This window comes from Lissotriton helveticus, chromosome 11, assembly GCF_964261635.1.
Source record: "Lissotriton helveticus chromosome 11, aLisHel1.1, whole genome shotgun sequence".
NCBI lineage: Eukaryota > Metazoa > Chordata > Amphibia > Caudata > Salamandridae > Lissotriton > Lissotriton helveticus.
Genome location: NC_136072.1, coordinates 358,222,541 through 358,244,453, shown reverse-complemented (window position 1 = coordinate 358,244,453; position 21,913 = coordinate 358,222,541). Strand labels below are relative to the sequence as shown.

The window sequence follows — 21,913 nt, the reverse complement described above, 5'->3', positions numbered from 1 at the left end:
AGTAGCTTACTATCTGTATTCATGACTGCTAGCCACGTAGGAGGGGGAATGGTAAAGGATTCTGAACCAGTCAAAGCACTGTGTCCTTTTTAAAAGTGGGATGGAGGTACAAAGACAGATTATCATTAACAATAATCCATCTTGAGTATCAGAGACCAACATACAGAGTGCAGGAGAAGAGGTTAGATGAGCTTCATTCTATTAGAATGTAACACTATTTTTCATAAGTGAGATGGTGCATTTCAGCCTCAAAGGCATCAATTTCCTCGAATGGAACATTGCTAGCACCAGGATCTAAAGCAGGTTTTGGGAGAGTTTGAGTCAGTCAGTCTTTTATTAACTATCATGACCAACATAATCTGATCCATATTACTACCATCTTGACAGAAATTACATTCAGGCACGGGCTCCCACTATAAAGTAGTGAGGACACTTTGATGCTATTAACATCTTTTTAATGACTAAAAGAATGATTGGGAGTTTTACTTACCACATAAATTGGTAACATGATGCAGTATGCCAGAAGACTTCCTTTTTCTTTTTTTTCTTCAGTCTCTGCAATTCAGAGAAACTCTGCTGTGAAACACTGCCACTGCTGGACATTCAGTATAATCTGCAGATGGAAAAGTCCACTGTTAGTACATTTAGTATAAGCAATAAAAATATTTATAAAGGGTAACCAAATTACCAAATTATAAAAGCAGAAGTATAAAATAATACTGTAAAAACATTGATATGGTTTCTAAGCCATATGAAGGTTTAAAATGAATAAAATGAATACATACGCATATACATTTGACTAATCGTACTCAACTGGTGTTTCTAACTACGCCTACCCCGTGTACCTGACCTAAGCCTAATACGTGGGCGGGAATAGAAAGTAGCAGTTTAAGTTAAGTTTGTTTTGCCAAGTGACTGACTAAAGAATTCTCTGCAAGGGGTTATTCAGTTCTGTACCTGGAATCTAGGATGAATGAGGGATGGTATCTCTCGTCTCTGGTCTCGATATTCCAGGCTGCCTGCGAGGGCTACTCGGAAGCGCCGGAGCTGGATTTCTCGGCAGGAGAAAAGGCAGCTTCTCGTTCTCAGCGCGTCAGGAAGGCGGGGCTGCGCCAGCGGGGTCTGCTCTGCTCTGGGCTTCGGCAAGTCTGGCTGCTCCGATCTCATCACCACCGCGTGTGTTTGCATAGGGCAATATCGGTAATATTTATACCTTTAAGGTGCCGAGATTGACGTAAGGATGGACATAGATACGTCAATAAGGATGTCATACGACCTGGTCGTTAGCACATTCTTTTGCTGAAGTTCTCGGTGAAATCAAAACAATGGCCGCAGGGTTTTTCCCAGGTCTGTCATAGGTTTGATTTGTTTTGAGAACTCCGTATGCCTTATCAGGGGCTGGAGGAATATCGCTTGTCTAATTAGATGGCAAGCGTTATGACCTAATCAGATAACACGTTCCTGTGCCGTAGTGTGGCTTTATCAGATAACGGTTCCTGCATCATGGGGGTTTTCTGCCTCATGGGATGGCTGCTAGTTAACTTGTTAACCAGAATAGGGTCAGGAATGGGGGGATCGATACAGAACCTATAGGAATACATCACACCCACTCCACGCTAACTATGGACATATTTACGAATCTATGCATAGTAAAACATACTGTAGAGTATCGTGTATACCTTACCACCCCAAAATACATAAATGCATTTTGAAATTATCAAATATACGGAAAAAACAGCCATATGTAATATATGCACTCAAGCTGTAGAATAATGCTAAAGAAATCACGCATATCTATACATTATCACTAATTTGTATGAGAATTTACACATGAAATGGCTCTTAATACAGAAAAAAAGTTCGAGACCATTTCATCACAGAATAAAATAATTATGAACATACCAGCGGGCAGCTAATGTCTATAAACTATCTAAAATTAGAAATTTTAGTTCTCTAAGAATAGTTCTTACTTTAAGCAGAAAATAGTGTCCCGAAAAATATGCAAAAATATTATGGGGCTGCTGAAAAAATTGCTGTCCGTGAACTGGAGGGAAAATTGTTCATGGTATTTTGCTTTTCTAGTTGAAGGCCAAATTCAGGGAACGCCGTGTACGAGCTTGCTCAAAAGTCTCTATTTCTGCTCTGGTGAGAACATCATATCATTTAGACTCTCGAAAAAGTCGTCAACAGCTTCCTGGGAGAGTTCCACTAACTCGGAAAAAGGTGTAACCATGCATTCGTGCGCATGATTGTCTCCATTGACATTTTGATTAGTATTGCTGACAGAAGGTCGTACCTGATCAATGCTGCTTTCATCTTGAACTTCACTACCCCTTAATCGTAGTGGTGAAGTTTCCACGAATGCCGTCATCAGGATTGGTAGCCGTTGAGGGCAGCACAAAGCATGAGCCTTTATTGGACTCAACAATGTTTCTGCATCCATTGGCGCATCCGATTGTAGCGTCAGACAGGTGTCTAAAACGCATTCTTCTCCGCATAGCAGGCACCTTAATACAGGTAAAACACATCGTTGCCACATTGGTCGAAATGAAAGAAACCAAGTCATGTTCAGGTCTCTAAGCCGGGATAGTCCCAGGATTTTTGATATCCGGTCCCGGTATCCAATGGCTAGGATTGTTTCTTCCCTTGTCGCAGGTGCTTTGTCTGTGACACGGTTTGCCATAACGAAATATAAGGACTAGGAATAGGATTCCTGCAATTAGTCCCAAAATGAGGGGAAGTCCGCCAAAAATCGAATGGACGAAATCTGGAAAAATACCCAGTATGTCTTTGAATGGTGTTAAAGCCATCGAAAATACTGTCTTAAATACTTTTGAGACTCCACTGGTATCAGAAATATTTAAGATTTCATTCAGGATTTCTGCGAAATGTATGGGGGAATTAGTTGATAATAAGGAGTGAATCTCTGCAGTCGTCCTTGCGACTAGGAGATCATACGTTTCTTTTGATGACGCGAGCCTTGTCGGCGTCTGAAGAAGCACTGTTTTCATTCTGCTTAAAGTATCTATTCGAATAGAAGTAATTTTCAAGTTGGGCCATGCCCTTGCCTCCCTGTCTGGAAGGGAGCTGGGGAACAATAAGCGTCCACAGCACTTGACCTTCGCAGTCGTAGTTACGAGATAAGGAGTCCCGGGCATAAGACTACAGCATCTGCGGTCCACAATTAGAATGTAACTCCCATTATAGAGTCTTTGAAAGAATGGTTCTATCTCTGTAGCAGGTGTGCCTAGCTGGTGACATGAAAGGTTATTTGAGTTCCCTTCACAGGCTCCATGCAAACTAATTCCATTACACAGAAGTGTACCGCTCAGTGACATCGCACAATTATTGCCACTAAGAAACACTTTCTGTCCTTTATTACTGACACATGCATGTGAATAGGGCAAGTTCCATGTTGTTTTAATGTACCCTTTTCCCAATTTTTCGTACATGCCAGCCTGTATATATTTTTGGCAGTATTGAAACCTGAAGGTTGATATTGGAATATTAATTATCCCATGTATTATCCATTCACTGACAGGTCGTTCTGACATTGTCACTGGTAATCTCTCGAGTTTCTCAATGCTCAGGATTGTATAATCAGCACCCTTTTGTGCCATACTGATTTGTTTATCAGTAAGGTTAAAGATATTGAAAAGTGACGTTGTGTTGATTAAACGCCAAGGCACATAGCCTGAACGCAGATTTTGTAACGTCCAGCCAAGCTGTACAATAGAACGCAATTGGGACTGACCGTGTTGTAACAACAGTAAGTCTTGCGATAATATGTCGATTGCTGAAGACACAATGCTGTCCAGAGAAAAAATTCTGGAGGACAGAGTCATTAACCCATTGTCCACTACAGAAAGGGATTTTTCCAAATGAATACGGTCAATTTCCCGTATACTTTCTGCTGTCTCAATTTGAGTCACCTTCCAGGCCTCGTTGTATGCTGCATATACAGAGGCTGCTATGAAACGTTTTTGACGCTGTTTGCGCGGTCCCATAATGAAATCACGCAAGTCAGCACCATCAGTAAGTAAAGTTAGGTGTTGCTTAATTTCTGCCAGTGTGGAAGTCTGTAGCCACTGAAGGCATAATTTGCCCACACTGTAGGTGGTTATTATTCCTGGGTGTTGTCTTTGGGAATATCTAGGGTCTGGCCTGGTCATTTTGAACCCCTGTGTTTTGTTCAGGAATCTATCTTGACAGTTATTAGTATCTGTGGGCCAGATCAACCACTGTTTCCAATCAGGATTTGTTCTGTTTTGGTTTATTATATAGTTTACGTCTATCTCTTCATCTGTAGAGCTATTGCTTTCCATTGTTGGCTTTGGAATAGACGGTTTATTTAAGTCTTTGATTTTGGCTAAGCCAAGACAGGTAGTTTGTTGAACAGTGTCATTTAAAACTATAATTTGTTCTGGGATCATGCAGGCTCTAAACAAAGATTCTATACCCTGTACTTGCCATTCTTTTGTACCCCAAACACTTTTTACTTCAACATTTTTGTCCCAATAATCAAAACCAAAAGTATTCATTTGTTCAAAGAATGAGTCGGAATATATCAATTTCGTGTTTGTTATCATGGTCTTTGTCCCTGTCTTATTTGACAATTTGAAATAAAATGTTTCAGCATTACTTGTGTTAAAACCTGAAAAGTATGAGTATTTGTCATAAAAGGTTCTTGAGCTTCCTTTTGGAGGGGTTGCACAATGTTCCCATTGATTATAATTTAAAACATTTCTAGGTTGTGCAGATCTATGTAGAAAATGGTTACCATAGTGGTTATAACAGTACATACTATCATAATTTGTCGAACCCTGCAAATAATCATGTTTGGTAAATTTAGCAGACATCACTAAGTCAGACATTATATTATTTATACTTTCAAAGTCCCAATCATCAGCAAATGAGCTTGGTTTTGCAAAGTCACTCAACGAGATCTTAATTTGGTGTGGATATTTCAGGATTTCAACCGGACCATAAATTTCGTAGTCAGTGTTGTCCCATGCTACCCCACCCGGTATAGGATTGGCTGTGAAGTTGACTGAAGAAAGTTCTCTTTTCTCGACGTGTGAAGATGTGTGTGGTTTGAGGATCAAGTTGATTTTCTGAGTTGCTGTGTCCATTTTAGCATATTTTCCCTCAATGAAGCGTCCCAAAGTTAGTACCATGATGAGCCAAAGTATGAGGATAAATGCACCAAAACCCACCCAAAATTCAATCCATGGAGAAATCAGATATGTTTCTTTCAGTTGTTTCAAAAGTACTTTAACTTTATCTTTAAAGGTTTTTGTTGATGGCTGTGTTTTTGATTCAGTGAAGCCTTCAGAGGAATCATCGAAGTTTATGAAGTAGCCGGATGCAGTTCTGTCAATTGTTCCAATTGCTTCAGGATTACTGTTTCTTGCATAGTCGTTTGTTACTTCATTATAGATTGGTGTGTCTCTGCTAAATGTTTTTATTTGGGTTTTCAGAGGTCTAAGTTCCATTGCATTGTTGCATAGTCCTTGTTGTAGTTCTGTAGGCGTTTCAAATGTGATTAGCCTCTTAGATTAAACCTCTGTGTTTGTAGCAAATCTTGGTGTTCTACTACTTATCGGGAGTCCACTTGGCCTACTATTTCTTATCGGCCACATGATTGTGGTTTTACCAGGTCGATGGATACAACTCGGTTCTCCTTTTTACCAGCAAGCGGCGGTAGTACAACTGATCTTGTCCCGTTGACAGACAAGACAGGAACTGCTTTTCTGTAAGAAGGCCCAAATTCCTTCTTTACCGCGATCTTTTCTCTGACTAGATCCCCGACTTTTGGAATCCAGACAGGTCTTGCTGGGACAGGTGGTGGTTCTTCAGTGGTTGTTGGCTGCTGTTTCAACTTTATGTTGCTCAGGTCTTTTCTTGTTTCATTTAAACCCCTGCAAAATAGCCAAACGATCTTTGATATCAAAGCTTTTTTCCTTCACCACTGAAGTCTGACTGTCGAGGTCTAAGACTAACATCCTAGTTCCAAATAATAATTCGTACGGACTGAATCCCTTCAGAGAATTTCTTGGCAAGTTATTTAGACTACGTTGGACACTTATTAGATGTTTGACCCACCCAGCTCCCGAACCTAATACCTTTGCCGTTATAGATTGCTTTATGTCACGGTTTTTTCTTTCAACAATTCCGTTCCCCTCAGGGTGAAATGGACAAGAGTACCGCAATGTAACGCCCATGCTGACCATGGCCTCCTTATAAGCTCTAGAGCTAAAAGCAGGACCATGGTCCAAATGCAGCATTCCAATTGCGTATGTGCCGATAAAGACTCGCAAATCTTTTATAACAGTTCTGGCGTCAGCCGTTCGCTGGGGCCACATCCATATGAATCTCGTGCATGAGTCCACTGCAACCAAGATATATTTATAGTTACCATCCCTTTGTAAGGGACCACAGTGGTCTAGGTAAACACAGGCTAATGGTTTATCCGAGATTAGAAGGGGCGTCTGCGCTGGTCGTCTCACCGTTGATACTTTCATTCTTTGACATATTTCACATTCTAAAACATAGTTCCTTGTTTGTCTTCTCATTTGTGGCCACCAGTATCTCTGTTTTAATAATGATACTGTGGCTGAGACGCCAGCATGTATAGAAGCAAGCCCTTCGTGTGCCGCTATTATCAGTCCTAACCTATGTTCCATGTTTGGAATTGCCCTATCCCCCACTCCAGGGATTCGAGCAAAAGGAACATTGTTTGCATCAGTTATGTATGAGTATTTTACTGGAAAGCCTTTCGGGAGTGTTTCTATCGAATCCTTTTCTGTAGCGCTGACTGCCTGTAATATTTCGCTGTCTATTTTTGTTTTTGACCGTGTGATGGCAGCTACGGAAGCTGTTTGCACAGCTGCCTTCGCGGCCTCATCAGCCAATGAATTCCCTGCAACGTGAACGCCATCACGCTGATGACTCAGTGTATGTATCACGTGAGTCTTTGGTAGTTCTTTTTGTAACAGAACTACTTGTTCCCAGAGCATTTTATGCTTGATTGTGCCTCCTTTTGCATCCTTAAAACCATTCTGAAGCCAGATCTGCAAGTATTCATTGTAAGACTGAACGCAAAAATACGAATCGCACACTATGAGTGTGGGGAATTCTTGATCGGTATTTTCAAGCGCCATCTTGAACGCCAGTAGTTCAGCTCGCTGAGCTGTACAATCTCCTAGAGATTGTGTTTTAGTGATAGCTGGTTTAAATTTCCCTTCGTGCCAGCGACCTTTAACAATCGCGCACGCAGCACTGTAAGCTTGTTTACCCCCTACTGCGGGTTGTGCTGATCCGTCTGTATATATTATACAGCCGTAATGTTCTAGAGGCAGAATTTCGGTCGGCGGAGGACATTCAAATTCATATTGGAGAAATTCTTGTGTTTTTAAGTTAGGATCAAATTCGTATGCCACGTCTGTTGCAGCAAGAGAATTAGCCCATTGTATCCATCTCGGATGGAGCGCTTTAGCATTTGGAATGCTTGCTTTTGTTACAGCCTCTAGGGCTGGTATCGGTGTCACGATTATTATTCGTTTACCTTGTGCCAGGGCTCGTTCTTTTGCTATAGCTGTCTGTGTTGCAGTAAGAATTTTTTCCGTTGGGCTAAATTTCATTTCAGCCTTAGTGTACAAGTGTGATTTGAATGCAATTGGTACTTTTTCTCCCTCATTAGAGGTCAGGTATGTGAATCCGCATCTTCCTGGGATGACTCGAATCACAAGATTGCGTGTGTTATCACGTGTTTCTAATTTTGTTTTAATTAACATGTCTGTTTGTAAGGATCTCAGAATTTCTGTGAGTATTTGAGTCCAATTGGTTCTTTTAAAATCTGGTTTTATTAGATCATAAAGGGGTTTGACCCTTTCTGCGTAATTTGCAATGTATGTTCTTCCGAAATTTAGGAAGCCTAGAATTGACTGTAGGTTTTTTAGTGTTCTAGGTGCTTGGAGTACGGCACATTTCTCTAGGAAATTGTCAGCCAGGCTTTTGCCTTCACTTGATAATTCATATCCTAAGAACAGGACTGTTAGATGGGCAATTCTGGATTTTTTAAAGTTGAATTTGTAACCCTCTGCTGCGAACCCAAGTATTATGGTGTTCACTCTCTTCAAGTGAGTATCCAAGTCATCATCTGTCAAGTATATGTCGTCGACATACGATAATGCTTCGTCATCATATGTTTGTAGTAATTCTGTTACTCTCGCTGAGAATACTCCTGGGCTATTCTTGTACCCCTGGGCTAACCGACAGAATTGTTTTTGAGTGCCATTTATTGAGAACGCAGACAAATATCTGCTCTCTGGTGCTATGTTTTGACAAAAGAATCCATTAGAGATGTCTAATGTTGTTTTGTATTTTTTGCGCACTATGTTATTCATTAGTGCAGCACTATGCGAGTTTTGCACTGCAAAAGTTTTGCAACAAGAGTTAAGGTGTCGGTAATCCAAAACTAGACGATATGAATTGTCTGGTTTGGAGACCGGAAACAAAGGGTTGTTCATTTGTGAGGTGCAAGTTTCAATCACCCCCTGGTATTCTAATTGATCTAGGATTTCTTTTACCTGTTTTTTAGCTTCTTGTTTAATTGGGTACTGTCTTTGTGCAGTAGGTTGTGTTTTTAACTGGATTTTGTGAGGAGGAGAGTCCTCATCCCATCCTACATGATTTTTATATAAAGCAGGAGCTAGAGCTACTGCCCACTTTCTGGCAAGTGTATATTTTTTAGGAATTGGGATATGATTTGAGAAGGCAGGCATAATTATTTCTTCGCCATGAGGGCACTCCCTGACAAACTCTGGTGGCCAGTCTTTTTCAGCTAGAAGGATGTCATAGCCCTTGGAGAGATTATCCCAAAATAGTCCCCTTATTTTTCTAGTCTTATCCCCTTCTATACGTAAAGTTATTTCATATATTTTGTGAGGTTTGCTAACTCTGGTGTCTGCAGTTTCCACTTGAAGATATTCATTCGTGTCCACTGTCTCCAGAAGATTCATAAGGACTTTGCGAGCTATGCTCACTTCTGCTGCGCTGTCTAGCATTGTCTGAGCCCATTCTCCGTTTTTCAGTTGTGTCCTCAGTATTCTCGGCATTGTTAACTACCTTGATACTGGCTACCTTCTTTTTTGGAAATTGTAGTTTCTTTTTTAGATGAGCAGGTTCCTTGTCTTTGGACTTGGCGTGCTCTTCTCTTTGTTCTGATCATCCTCTTCTTTCCGATTTCTGCGAGGAAGTCTGAAAAGATTGAGAGGGACGTGTATCAATGTCTTGATATCTATCAGGCTTCTTTATATTATCCCTATTTCTAAGGTTATATCTTTTCCCAGAGGGGTCACTTTGGGGTGACCTGTGTCTTTGGTTCGGAGATTTTTCTCTCCGCCTAGGAGACCTTCCTCTGGACTGGAATTTCTTTTCTTTAGGATTGGATTGTTTGTTTCCATCCCAGCTCTTTTTTTGTGATGTTGAATTATTATTAAAAAATATTTTTTCAGGACTTTCAATCAGTTGTGGTTTTACTGGTATTCCACCTAAACTATCTCTACCTAGTTCCTCATAGGACTTTTCTATAATTCTGGCAATTTCAGCTGGTTGGTCTGCTATATCTGTCTCCTTTAACCTCTGGCGGATCGCCACGTTTGCTGCTTCTCCCTTTATGTTGGCTAATAATATAGCCGAGACCTGCTTGAAGTCTTTTAGTAACTTCATACCAAGAGTTAAAGCGGGTTCTGGACCGTATTCGTCTTGAATTTGTTTTAGCACATCTGGTATTACCGAAATGGACGGAACACCGTGCGTTTTTGTGTAGATGGAAGCAAAGACTGTACCCCAAGTGTCACAGTCCTCCACGTGTGGTGCGATTCCCATTGGAAGACAGATAGTCAGAATTCTGTGTTTTTCTAACGGGGTGGTGTCTGGAAACACCGCCTCTATTTGGGTGATTTTTTGTGCTAACCAGAATGGTATTTGTTCCCGTTTAGCTGGTACTTTACCTAGGCAGGATTGTATGTTCTGTGGTGTAATTTTATTTGTGTTCCCCTGGTGAGGTGTCAGCTGTGGAATTTTAATTGCTGGTTGAATTGTTGAAGTCCGCATCACATATTGGACTAATTGTCTATGTACTTTTATTAATTGTTTTAGCTGTGTTAAAAGCTCTGGTGCAGGCATTCTTTCGATGTCTGGATGTGGTGTGTATCCGGCTAGGACCGGCCACGTTGCTCCTGGTCTACCTAAGGGACCGAGCCTGGTGATGTGATTATTATGTTTTAGGGCGCCATTAAATAAGAGCAGGTGCTCTTGAAATTTAAGTGGTACTTCCACCTCCTCGAAAGGAGTGTACGTATCAGGAGGTTCCTCTGTTTTGTAATAGTGGAAGTACTTCGTTACAGCATTTGCTGCTGGAAAATGTATCCATGAATAGTATACCTCTGTCTGCCGATATTCGTGTGCCTCAATTACGAATATGACTGTGCCACCTCTAGGTGTCGGTCCATTTTCTATAAGTTTTAAGGTTATAGATTTCCTTTTGATGACCGGGATGAGTATTATATCCGGGTCTGTTTCTTGCATAGTATTATCAGCTGCTACTATTTCAGCTGCTAATCTAACTGTCTCTCTTTCTTCATCACTGTCTACCATTTTACCGACAGGAAGGTTATTACTTTTGTTTGCAGATCAGGTTTCTTAAAACAAAGATTAGATGCACAATATTTTGGAACAGTGTATCCTTCAACGTTGACTAAACCAAGAACCATACATAGGAGTTTCCTCCTGCGAGGTCTGGCGGATATTACCTTTCACCCACTCCAGACTTCTTTGGAGTATTATGGGAAAAAAAGGGGTCTGAGTGAAAAAGCACGACTGAGTTACTCTAAATGTCTTACGTTAGTTTTATCGCCCTTCCAAACGCGTTGGGCGCCATGTAGTGTAGTTCCTATTATCCCAATAGGCTCTGCGCATTGGAATAATACCTTCAATAGTATAGGCCTAGACCAGACGTTAACTAGGTCTACTACTGTCGATATTAGACTTAAAGTTTTGGGTTTGCCAGCTAGCTCAGAGTTCACTAGAAACTTTCTCGAATAGGCAAGGAGGAGTTGAACCTCCCTGGATAGACAAGAAGGGATTTAGTTTCTGACAACCATAGAACATGACAACTTTGCTCTCCCCTAATCAAGAGTGTATCTCTAGAGTCGTGTGAAAACAAAAGACGACTTATTTTACTCAGTCAGTACGTGCATTCTTAGTCTCACCAGATTGTAGAGAAAAGGAAGAGACGGGCGTGTTCAATAAAAGATGTTATTTATTGATCAGTCTCTTTTCTCGTACAAGAGAAATGGATCGATATTATTGCAATACTTATGGTTAAGTAAAGTGCATACATTAAAAGCAGAAGTATAAAATAATACTGTAAAAACATTGATATGGTTTCTAAGCCATATGAAGGGTTAAAATGAATAAAATGAATACATACACATATACATTTGACTAATCGTACTCAACTGGTGTTTCTAACTACGCCTACCCCGTGTACCTGACCTAAGCCTAATACGTGGGCGGGAATAGAAAGTAGCAGTTTAAGTTAAGTTTGTTTTGCCAAGTGACTGACTAAAGAATTCTCTGCAAGGGGTTATTCAGTTCTGTACCTGGAATCTAGGATGAATGAGGGATGGTATCTCTCGTCTCTGGTCTCGATATTCCAGGCTGCCTGCGAGGGCTACCCGGAAGCACCGGAGCTGGATTTCTCGGCAGGAGAAAAGGCAGCTTCTCGTTCTCAGCGCGTCAGGAAGGCGGGGCTGCGCCAGCGGGGTCTGCTCTGCTCTGGGCTTCTGCGTAATGAACAGGGGTTCTGCCCATATTACCCTCCCATACCTGGGCAAGGAACATCACATGGATGAGAAAATAGAACAAAAAGGTATTAAGGGATAAATTAAGCAAACGCTACTTCACAACAGGAAACAATTTATTAACCTGTTTTTTACGCTCTTTTTTAACAATAAATGATTATAATTTTTGCAAAGGACAAAATATTGAGTCAAAAAACCGGGGGGGGGGAAGATGACCAGACTATATACAGTAATCAAATTTAGGTAATTACAATATATACAAATATACAACTATGTACCCTAAACAAAAAGAAAAACAGGGGGGTAAAGCAAACACTATTAGTTATCTGTTGACGCAGTCGCGGTCGCGTTTCCGCCAGTGGTTTCTTCTGGCTTCATCAGGACAAGGGTACTGAAAAATATATATACAAATACAATATAATTCCTGCTCTGGGCTTCGGCAAGTCTGGCTGCTCCGATCTCGTCACCACCGGGTGTGTTTGCATAGGGCAAAATCGGTAATATTTATACCTTTAAGGTGCCGAGATTGACGTAAGGATGGACATAGATACGTCAATAGGGATGTCATACAACCTGGTCGTTAGCACATTCTTTTGCTGAAGTTCTCGGTGAAATCAAAACAATGGCCGCAGGGTTTTTCCCAGGTCTGTCATAGGGTTGATTTGTTTTGAGAACTCCGTATGCCTTATCAGGGGCTGGAGGAATATCGCTTGTCTAATTAGATGGCAAGCGTTATGACCTAATCAGATAACACGTTCCTGTGCCGTAGTGTGGCTTTATCAGATAACGGTTCCTGCATCATGGGGGTTTTCTGCCTCATGGGATGGCTGCTAGTTAACTTGTTAACCAGAATAGGGTCAGGAATAGGGGGATCGATACAGAACCTATAGGAATACATCACACCTTTTCGGCGTCGGTTTGTATTGTCACTTGTTTGGCGGTGAGGGATGAAGCCTGCCTGATCCGGGTCTATCAGACCCGGCATGTAGGGTACCAGGCGTGCGGCTAGTATCCCAGTATACAACTTAATGTCAACGTTAAGAAGAGATAAGGGACGATAGGCTCCACAGGCCATCTTGTCCTTACCTGACTTCGGAATAACAACTATGGAAGCTTCAAGCATGTCTCCAGGTATTGCTCCAGGTTCAGTGAATGAGTTAAAAGGTCTAGTGAGAATCGGGGCGACCAGTGCACAGAACGTTTTGTAGAAGGCTGCGGAGAATCCGTCCGGCCCGGGTGCCTTGGCAGCTTTAAGGTGGGAGATGGCCACAATGACTTCATCCATTCTGATATCTGCCCTGACTAAAGCCCAGGCTGATCACCTGGGCTTTAGTCAGGGCAGATAGTTCTGTGGCTGCTAGATATGCCTCCCCGTCTGTAATAGACAGTGGCAAACTAGAATTCAAGCAGGCGTAAAAATCTCGGAACGCTTCTGCAATGTCTGATTCCTCTATGACTCGTCGTCCGTCCTTGCGTCAGATCTCCTGTATAACCCTGGGCGTAGTTTGCGAAGAAGCACGACGCGTAGCCACGCAAAGTGCACTTTGCACTACGCGAGCTACGTGTAACGCTAAGCAAACTGCATAGTGCGCTGTTCGGGATGATTGCACAGGGCCGGATGCTTGTCCGCACTGTGCAATCATTGAAAACGGCATCTTGCACAGAGCGAGCTGTTGTTTTCTGCCGCTCGAGTAGATTTTTACTCGAGAGGCAGCTTTCTCAATGCGGACTGGTAGTTTCTCATAGCAAGTGGTCACGAGCATACGCAACCACTCGCAATGAGAAACCTGACCTCCCCACATTGAGAATCTCGCCGGAAGGTTTATTTTCCACGCTCGCAATCGCCAACTTGATGTTGCTGATCGCGAACGAGGAAAAAGACTTGCGGGAAGTCATTTTGCTTGCTTGTGGTCACCAACTTGACGTTGAGGACCGCGAGCAAGCAAAAAATGACCGCTCCTCTACGCTACGCGTGTTCGCGCTGTGCTACGTGCAATATGTGTAGTGCAAAGTAGCGCAAACTTCACAAACCACGCAAGCGTAGCGTAGTTGTCCGCCAAGGCATACTCCTGTACCCCTTGCCTCTGCCTAGTCTCCCACAATTTGCAAGCTAGAAGGTGGCCACATCTGTCCCCCCCTGTGTAATAAGCGTTCCGCAATCTAAGGGCTGCGTACTCCGCTCTATCTTGGTCTAGGGCCGCAAGTTTTTGCCTCATGGCTTTTAAATGATGCCAGAACCGCGGTTCCCCTGTCCTTTGATGCATACGCACCAGCTCCCTTGTTTTATGGGTAAGGTCGTCCCTCTTGTGTCTACGCTCAATGTTTTTTGCCGCCGAGATGTGGGTGAGGAAGTTCTCAATTGAGCGCTGGAGCTGTTCTATCACTACCGCGTTGTGCTGAAGGGATTCGCTGAGGCGCCATTGTCTTGAGGGTCGCTGCATGCGTGGGAGAGTGAAAGTAGCGATTACTGGTACGTGGTCTGAGAGAGAAGCCACTCGTATCTCAACATTTGACGCTAGCGCATACATAGGTGCCGAGGTCAGTAAGTAATCCAGTCTAGCGTATGTTTTGTGCGCATTAGAGTAGTACGAATATGTACGGCTGTAGGGGTGGAAGCAGCGCCACAGGTCCCGAAGGCCAAGACCTGTAGTCATGTTAGCCCTGCTGTTGACAGTACCCGAGTCTGTCCTGTGTGGTGACATGATCTATCAGCGTCATTGTCCAACACCAAATTCAGGTCCCCGCCTAACAGGATCAGGCTTTCCGATGTGGCTGTCGCTTCAGTGAGCGCTGTGTGCAGGAATATTTCTTGTCCCTCGTTAGGGGCGTACACTGAGCCTATCCTGAATGTGAAGTCTCCAAGACGGAAATGATAAGTGAGAAGTCGCCCCTTGATTTCGGCTTCCTTATGAAGTGCCTCTCTCTGAAACCCCTGGGCAACTAGTATGGCAACACCTGCCGTTTTGGTCATGCTCGAGGAGAACAGTTGGGTCGGGAATTTGCAAGATCTGAGACAATGACAATCTTTGGGTAGGAGATGCGTTTCCTGCGAAAGGCATATGTCTGCTTTAGTGTTTTCCAGACACGATAGGACTGCTTTACGTTTATCAGGACTGTTGAGTCCCCACACATTCAAGGTGAGTATCGTAAGTGTGGTGGGAGCCATTTACTTGGAGGGATGTTTTAAGAAAAAGGGACATGATCTGAAATCCAGCGCTCAGCCCATAGGGAATGGGTTGTTGTGTAGGAGGACATGTCCTCTGCGGGACACTAGTGCCGTCTAAAAGGAGTGGACAAGGAACCCCAACACCCTCCAAAAAAAAAAACAACAAAGAACAATAGGAAACCCTTTTGCATATTGCAGAAGCAAGAGGGGAGGGTAAGGAAAACCAGGAAAACCAGTACGTAGTCCATCATCCCAAGATGATCGGGTTAAAGTTGTCATGGGAACAAATCGTGGCCAGGGGCGCCCCTCCATTCCCCTGCCAACCGCCCACCATCAGTGGAGAGACATCAACAAAGGGGTCAGTGAGCGCCGTTGAGCGTCAGCCCGACTGCGTCTTCGCCAGTTCCACAGATAGAGTCTTGAGGGCTGCTTTCTGTCCCTTTGAGATTTCTGTGGTGTCCGGACGTTTAGGCCATTGTCGCCGACCCTGTTGTCTCCAGTGCAGTCTTGTGTCGTCAGCGTGTGGGGTTGATCCATCGTCTCCGCTCTCCTCTGTCGGGGGGGTCGATTCCCAGCCGACGACACGCCTCCGAGAGGGAGAGGGAGCGGAGCTGGAAGTGCTTGCCATCCACCCGGAAAATCAGACAAAATGGGTGGCCCCAGCTGAAGTAGATATTACGCTGCCGAAGGTACAAGGTGACTGGTCTGAGGGTCCTTCTCTTTTTTAGAGAGAAGTGCTGCCAGGTCTTGATATAGGACGGAGGTCTGGCACCAGAACGTCAGGGGGTGCATTTGTCTGGCTTTCTGTAGAATATTTTCTTTAGTACGAAAGTCTTGGACTCAGACTAGGATATCGGATGGTTGAGCTGTAGCATGGCATGGTGGTCCCACTCTGTGCGCCCTGTCTAGTTTGAGGTCGGCATCTGGAGGGTTACCCACAATATGATTGAAAAGTTCCCTGATATATTTGAAAATGTCATCCGCTTCCTCATTGGCCTTCACCCCTTGGATCCTGATGTTATGGCGCAGGGAGCGATTCTCCAGATCTTCGAGGTGGGACTGCAGATTTACCTGATGCTCGTGGATTCGGACGACTTCCTGCTGAAGCGTCAACAGTTTCGAGTCTCTGCTGTCGCTTTTCTCCTCCAGTTCTGCAACCCTCTTGCCTATGCCGTCCACATCCCGTCGGACGCCTTTGATTTCGGCCGTGAGGTCCCGCTTGAGGGACTGCACGTCTTCTCTCAGGGATACAAACAAGGACTCCAGAAATGCCTTTGTTATGGATTCCCCTGCCTTCTACATTCATCTGTGTGGCTTGATCAAGGTGTGGAAGTGTGTCGCCCGTCTGACTACCGCCTTGGGCCTTTGCAAATAAGTCTTTCAAAGTTTTCTCCTTACGTCCTCGGGAAGAGGACATGCGTGTCACAGTGGACTCGCGGTGCCCCTGTCCTTTGATGCATACGCACCAGCTCCCTTGTTTTATGGGTAAGGTCGTCCCTCTTGTGTCTACGCTCAATGTTTTTTGCCGCCGAGATGGCCAACAACTCCACGCGTATAACTGCTTTAAGCTCCCACTACGCAGCCCGTAGCTGTGTCACCCCCGGTTTGGGGCCTGTGCCAATGATGTGTTCCTGGGGGGGCAGGTACCAAAGGTTAGCACAGGCTGCCGCCGGTCATCTCTTATGTGGGTTAGTGAGCAAAGGGACACAGGCCAATTCTCGGTGCCAGACTGTGCTCAGGGCTGAAGATCCCAGGGGGCCAGTGCCCACCTCCACATTCCCAAAGCACCCCTCCGCCCTCTGTCCCCTCGGGCTTTCTGACTGGGGTGCTGCAGTGTTCCTCTTGGCTGACGCTGAAGCTTTCTCTGAAACCAGACGCGGCTGGTGCTAGTCACGCTTACCCGTCAGCTGCCCCTGGCCTCGATGAGGGGATCGCCGCCTCCCTCTGCTTTCCCCCAGCGTCGATCGTACGCTGCGTCTTTCACCCCAGGCTGGTCACTTGCCTGAATCTCTGCGGTCGGGGCTCCGTGGTCTATGAGTTCACCGGTAGGACTCGGGGGTAGCGTGCATGCGCTATGTCGCGCCTTAAAATGACGGGCCTCTCGTTGTTCCGCCGCTTGACGCTCATCAGCAGGCGTCCCCTGGCCTTGAACCGGGTGGAAGGTAATCACGGGCCGCCCACAGCGTGTTTGACGCCAGTGGCCGAGCAGCCCAGTCTGCTCCCTCCAATTCGCTGAGTGCTGGGGGCCAGAGCGATCACATTCCCTGGTCTTCCGTCATAGCTGTGCAAGCCTGAGGCAGCTCCCCCACCAGGCCGTATCTCTTCCTAGGCTGTTCCCAGCTTTGCAGCAGATTGCGAATGTCACGGGGGAGAAATTTGGCGGCCACCCTACTCCTCTACCACCTCAGCTGCACTACTGCTGTGTGGGCACTCGGTATCCTGTCTCTTTCTGCTGTGGTCGGCGAAACGCCGGTGATTTTCCGGGCCACCGGTGGGAGAGACGGAGCAACACGTCCTCTCACGCCGCCATCTTGGCCACGCCCCTCTCCGTTTCTTTTAAAAGCTGATTCCAATCCATTGTGGATCCAGTGACCTATAGTTGCCGAAGTGTCTCCCCTAAAGGTTGTTTCCTTTTTATTTTATTTTTTTTAAATTTTATTTTACTCATTTGTATGGTGCAACGAATCATCCCCAGAGGAATCTCTCGGCGCCTTAGAGAAGGACTCCAAAAAAGGCCAGTGGAATCGAAAACAGCCACATTTTCTGAAGAAAAACTATGACCCTGGACCTGTCGAACTTTCTCCACATGGTCAGAAATGGTCACTTTTTAATGTTTAATCTTTTGACTATAAATGAATATTCCATGTGAATTATCACTTTCGGAACTAAAATAAGTGTGTTTAGAGTCATTTTCCTGCCCGAAATAGGTCAAAATGGAAGCTTTTCAGTGGGAGGAATAACTTGTAAAAGTTACAATTTTGGTCACTGTGAGGCTTTAAAAAGTGGTTATTCAACATGAGGCACAATCCAAATGACATTTTGAATATTTTTTCTAAAGTCCCCAAAAATTAATTTTCCGATGAAAAGCGAGACCTCGGACCTGTCAAACTTTGTCCACATGGTCAGAAATGGTAATTTTTAATGTTTAATCTTTTGACTGTGTATGACTATTGCATGTGAATTATCAATTTTGGAACGAAAAAAAGTGTGTTTTGAGTAATTTTCCTGCCCGAAATTGGTCGAAATAGTAGATTCTGAGTAGGAGGGAAAGTCTGATAAAATGGCAATTTTGGTTACTGTGAGGCTTTAAAAAGTGGTTATTCAACATGAGGCACAATCCAATTGACATTTAAATAATTTTTCAACAGTCCCAAAAATCAATTTTCTGATGAAATACGATGACCCCCGGACCTGTTGAACTTCTCCAGATGGTCAGAAATGGTCATTTTTTAAATTTTAATCTTTTGACTGTAAATGACTATTGCATGTACATTATCACTTTTGGAACGAAAACAAGTGTGTTTGGAGTCATTTTCCTTCCCGAAATTGGTCAAAATAGAAACTTTTCAGTAAGAAGAAAAACCTGTAAAAATAGTAGTTTTGGTCACTGTGAGGCTTTGAAAAGTGGTTATTCAACATGAGGCACAATCCATTTGACAATTTGAATATTTTTTTCTACAGTCCAAAAAATCAATTTTCTGATGAAAAACGATGACTTGTCGAACGTTCTCCGGATGGTCAGAAAGATCATTTTTTAATGTTTAATCTTTGACTGTAAATGACTATTGCATGTGAATTATCACTTTTGGAACTAAAATAAGATTGTTTAGAGTCATTTTCCTGCCTGAAATTGGTCAAAATAGAAGCTTCTGAGTGGGAGGCCTATTTTGACCTTTCTGATTCTCTGAGTACACAGTAGAGAGCGGTTGCTAGATCTTAACTCCCGCTTTGGTCGATACCATTCAAGTTTTTCCTTCAAATAGGCAGGGCCGATCCCCTGTAGAGACTTAAAGACCGTACATAGCAGTTTAAAGATGGCCCGTTTCCTAATGGGGAGCCAGTGCAGTTGATGTAAAAGAGGAGCGGAGGGCATACGTGCTGGCTTATTCAGGGCTAGGCAGGCTGCAATGTTGTGGACCACCTGCAGTTTTGATGCCAGTTCTTACCTAATTCCCATGAGCAGGGAGTTTTCATAGTCTAATCGACTGTTCAAGAGTGACAGAATCAGAGACTGCCTGGCCGCAAGAGGGATCCATGGGAATATCTTCCTAAGCATCCTCATTGTCCCAAAGCAGGCACCCGAGAGTGATTTAACATGTTCTTTCATCGATAATTTGTTGTTGATTCTGATGCCTAGATCCTTTGCCTATTTCTTTGGGGAAGGTGTCACTCCCAGTTCTGAAGGCCACCAGTCTGATGACCACAGCTCTTCTGCTGTTCCAAATAGCAACATCTCGGTTTTGGTGGAGTTGAACTGAATGAAGTTCTTCCTTATCCAGCTTGCTATAGTGGACATGCAGTTTTTAAGTGCTAAAGGGCTGAACCACCCAGTGAGCAGGGGCATAATGTTGGATTATTGCAAAAGTCTGAGGGGGGACATTGTGCTCCACCAGGAGAACAAGATTGGTTCTAAAGAGGCTCTGCTCACGAGGAAGGGTTGGGCTGCAGACATTGCCTGCCCAGAAGCCTTGGGAAAGCGTAATGGGGTTCCTACTCTTATTTCTAAACAATCAGGTTTGTCCATAGTCACAGTGGAACATGAAACTAATGTCAGATTGGTACTTACTAGACTGACCAATGGTTCTCAAGAGTTATATGTCATGAATATTTATGCACCCAACTCGGATGACCCTGAGTTTTGACATACAATGGACAAAAAAAGTTCTGATATTCCTCTAAAGCAATTGTAGGTAGAGATTTCAATCTTCCTTTGGACCCTATCTTACACCCTTAGTCACATGGTATTCCGTTACAGAGCTCCTAGGGCACATAAACAATTACCTAATGTCTGCATATCTCATCATTTAGTGGATGTTTGGAGTCTACATTATCCTCGGGGCAGTGACTTTATGTTCTTCTCTTCTCCCCATTCTAGTGTTTCCTGCATTGACTATCTCCTTGTGGATGTCTCTCTTCTCCAAGATACATCTGATGCATTGTATGTCCATTCTTAACTTAGCTGTGAATGGTGGGTATCACGTGTGGTGCTTAAATAGTGAAATCTTGGACAATGAGTCTGATATTTTTGATCTCCAACAAGAGATTGAGTTTTTCTTTAATGAGAATTAAAACTCGGTTACTTCCCCAATAGTCCTTTGGGATGCTTTTAAATGTGTTATGAAAGGCCAAATCACAAAAAATATGTCCAAAAGAAACAATGAAATAAAAAATATTCTTCAATCCCTTGTAGAGGAAATTAAAAGGAAAGAAGTTTTATATAGGCACTCCAATAAGAAACCCTTTCTACAGGATATCAGGCAACTAAAATATTCTTATAACTCTATTGTTAGCAAGAGAGCCTATCTAGGGGTTCATGCTAAAAGATCTTGACAGCTCCTATTATGGAATAGAGCTTGTAAACTGTTAGCATTTACTCTTAAATCCACCAACCTATGCACCCAAATTACTCAAGTTCAAGGTCATGATAAGCTTTATTCGGTTACAATTTTTAAAACCATCAAACCATACACAATAAATTCCTTTTCACAGTTAATCATGTCACTGGGTCCTAATTACACAACAAAGTATATTACAATATAAATTGGTGACTACATATATACAATAAAAAAGTTTGTCAGCACACGGAGAGTTAATAATTTTTAAAATTCAAAAAACCCAAATTTTTCACATACAATTATATAAACTATCTAAAAAACTACGTGCAAAAAATGCAGAAGAGGGGGGTGATTATGGTAGCAGCATTTTCTTGCGACATCTCACAGCCCCTATGATATAGCTCGCCACCCCGAAACAAATCACAACAGATCGTAACATTTGCAAATAAACCAGGGCTGGTCGGGCCTGTTTGAAATTGCACCCTCTTAATAGTGGAAGAATAAATTTCTTTCGCTGCAAAGCATAACATTTACAGAAAAAGATCATGTGAAGGGCATTTTGTTCCGATTTATTATCACACGGGCACGGCCCCAACATCCCACTTTTAGCAAATCCCCTGGGGAAAGATAACAGCCAAGGCAACATACCATGTTTAAACCTTAGCAGAACAAACAGGTGGAATGGCTTGTTTATATATGTCAAGTACGGCTGGATCTCTCTCCCCGTGCTTAACATAACAAATTTTCTCACCGAAGGTTTAGCCAATTCCTCCTCTTCCCTCTGTACCTTCAACCTATTTAGATACTGGGATTTTACTGCCTTAATCATGGTTTTACTTAGGGCCCTAGGGTTTGTGAACAAGTCAGGGCTGCCCATTAGGTCTGCTTGCAATTTACTATATCGAACCCATGGTATCGCCGAGGCCTTGTCCAGGGACAGACAATCCTGGATAATTTGTTGGTTTAAGTTCGGCGCTTACTGTGCCCATATTCTTAGCCACACTAGTAATGGCGCTACCGCGATCTGGTCAGAGATGTAGCCAGCCCCCAAATCTTCATGCACATTAAAAGATGCTACGGATTGAGGGAGCGATAAAACTTTCCTAAAAAAGACGTTTTCTGCCACTTGGATCTCACTTGAATTAGTATAGCCCCACACCTCACTCCCATACAGCACCATGGGCAAACACTTAGCATTATACATTTTCATGATGGCCGGTAATGGCCTACAGCCTAAACGTTTAGCAAAGCCCAGCAGAGCCCCTGTTGCCCTCGCTAATATATTTTTTTCAACGCTCGCTGCATAGCCCATGACCTTCTAT

At 43.4% G+C, this 21,913-nt stretch overlaps 1 long non-coding RNA gene across 1 annotated transcript in view; it reads left to right on the top strand.

Moving 5' to 3' along the window:
* LOC144792959 (uncharacterized) overlaps positions 1-21,913 on the top strand; it is a 171,359-nt gene that overhangs the window by 44,078 nt on the left and 105,368 nt on the right. The window lies entirely within an intron of this gene.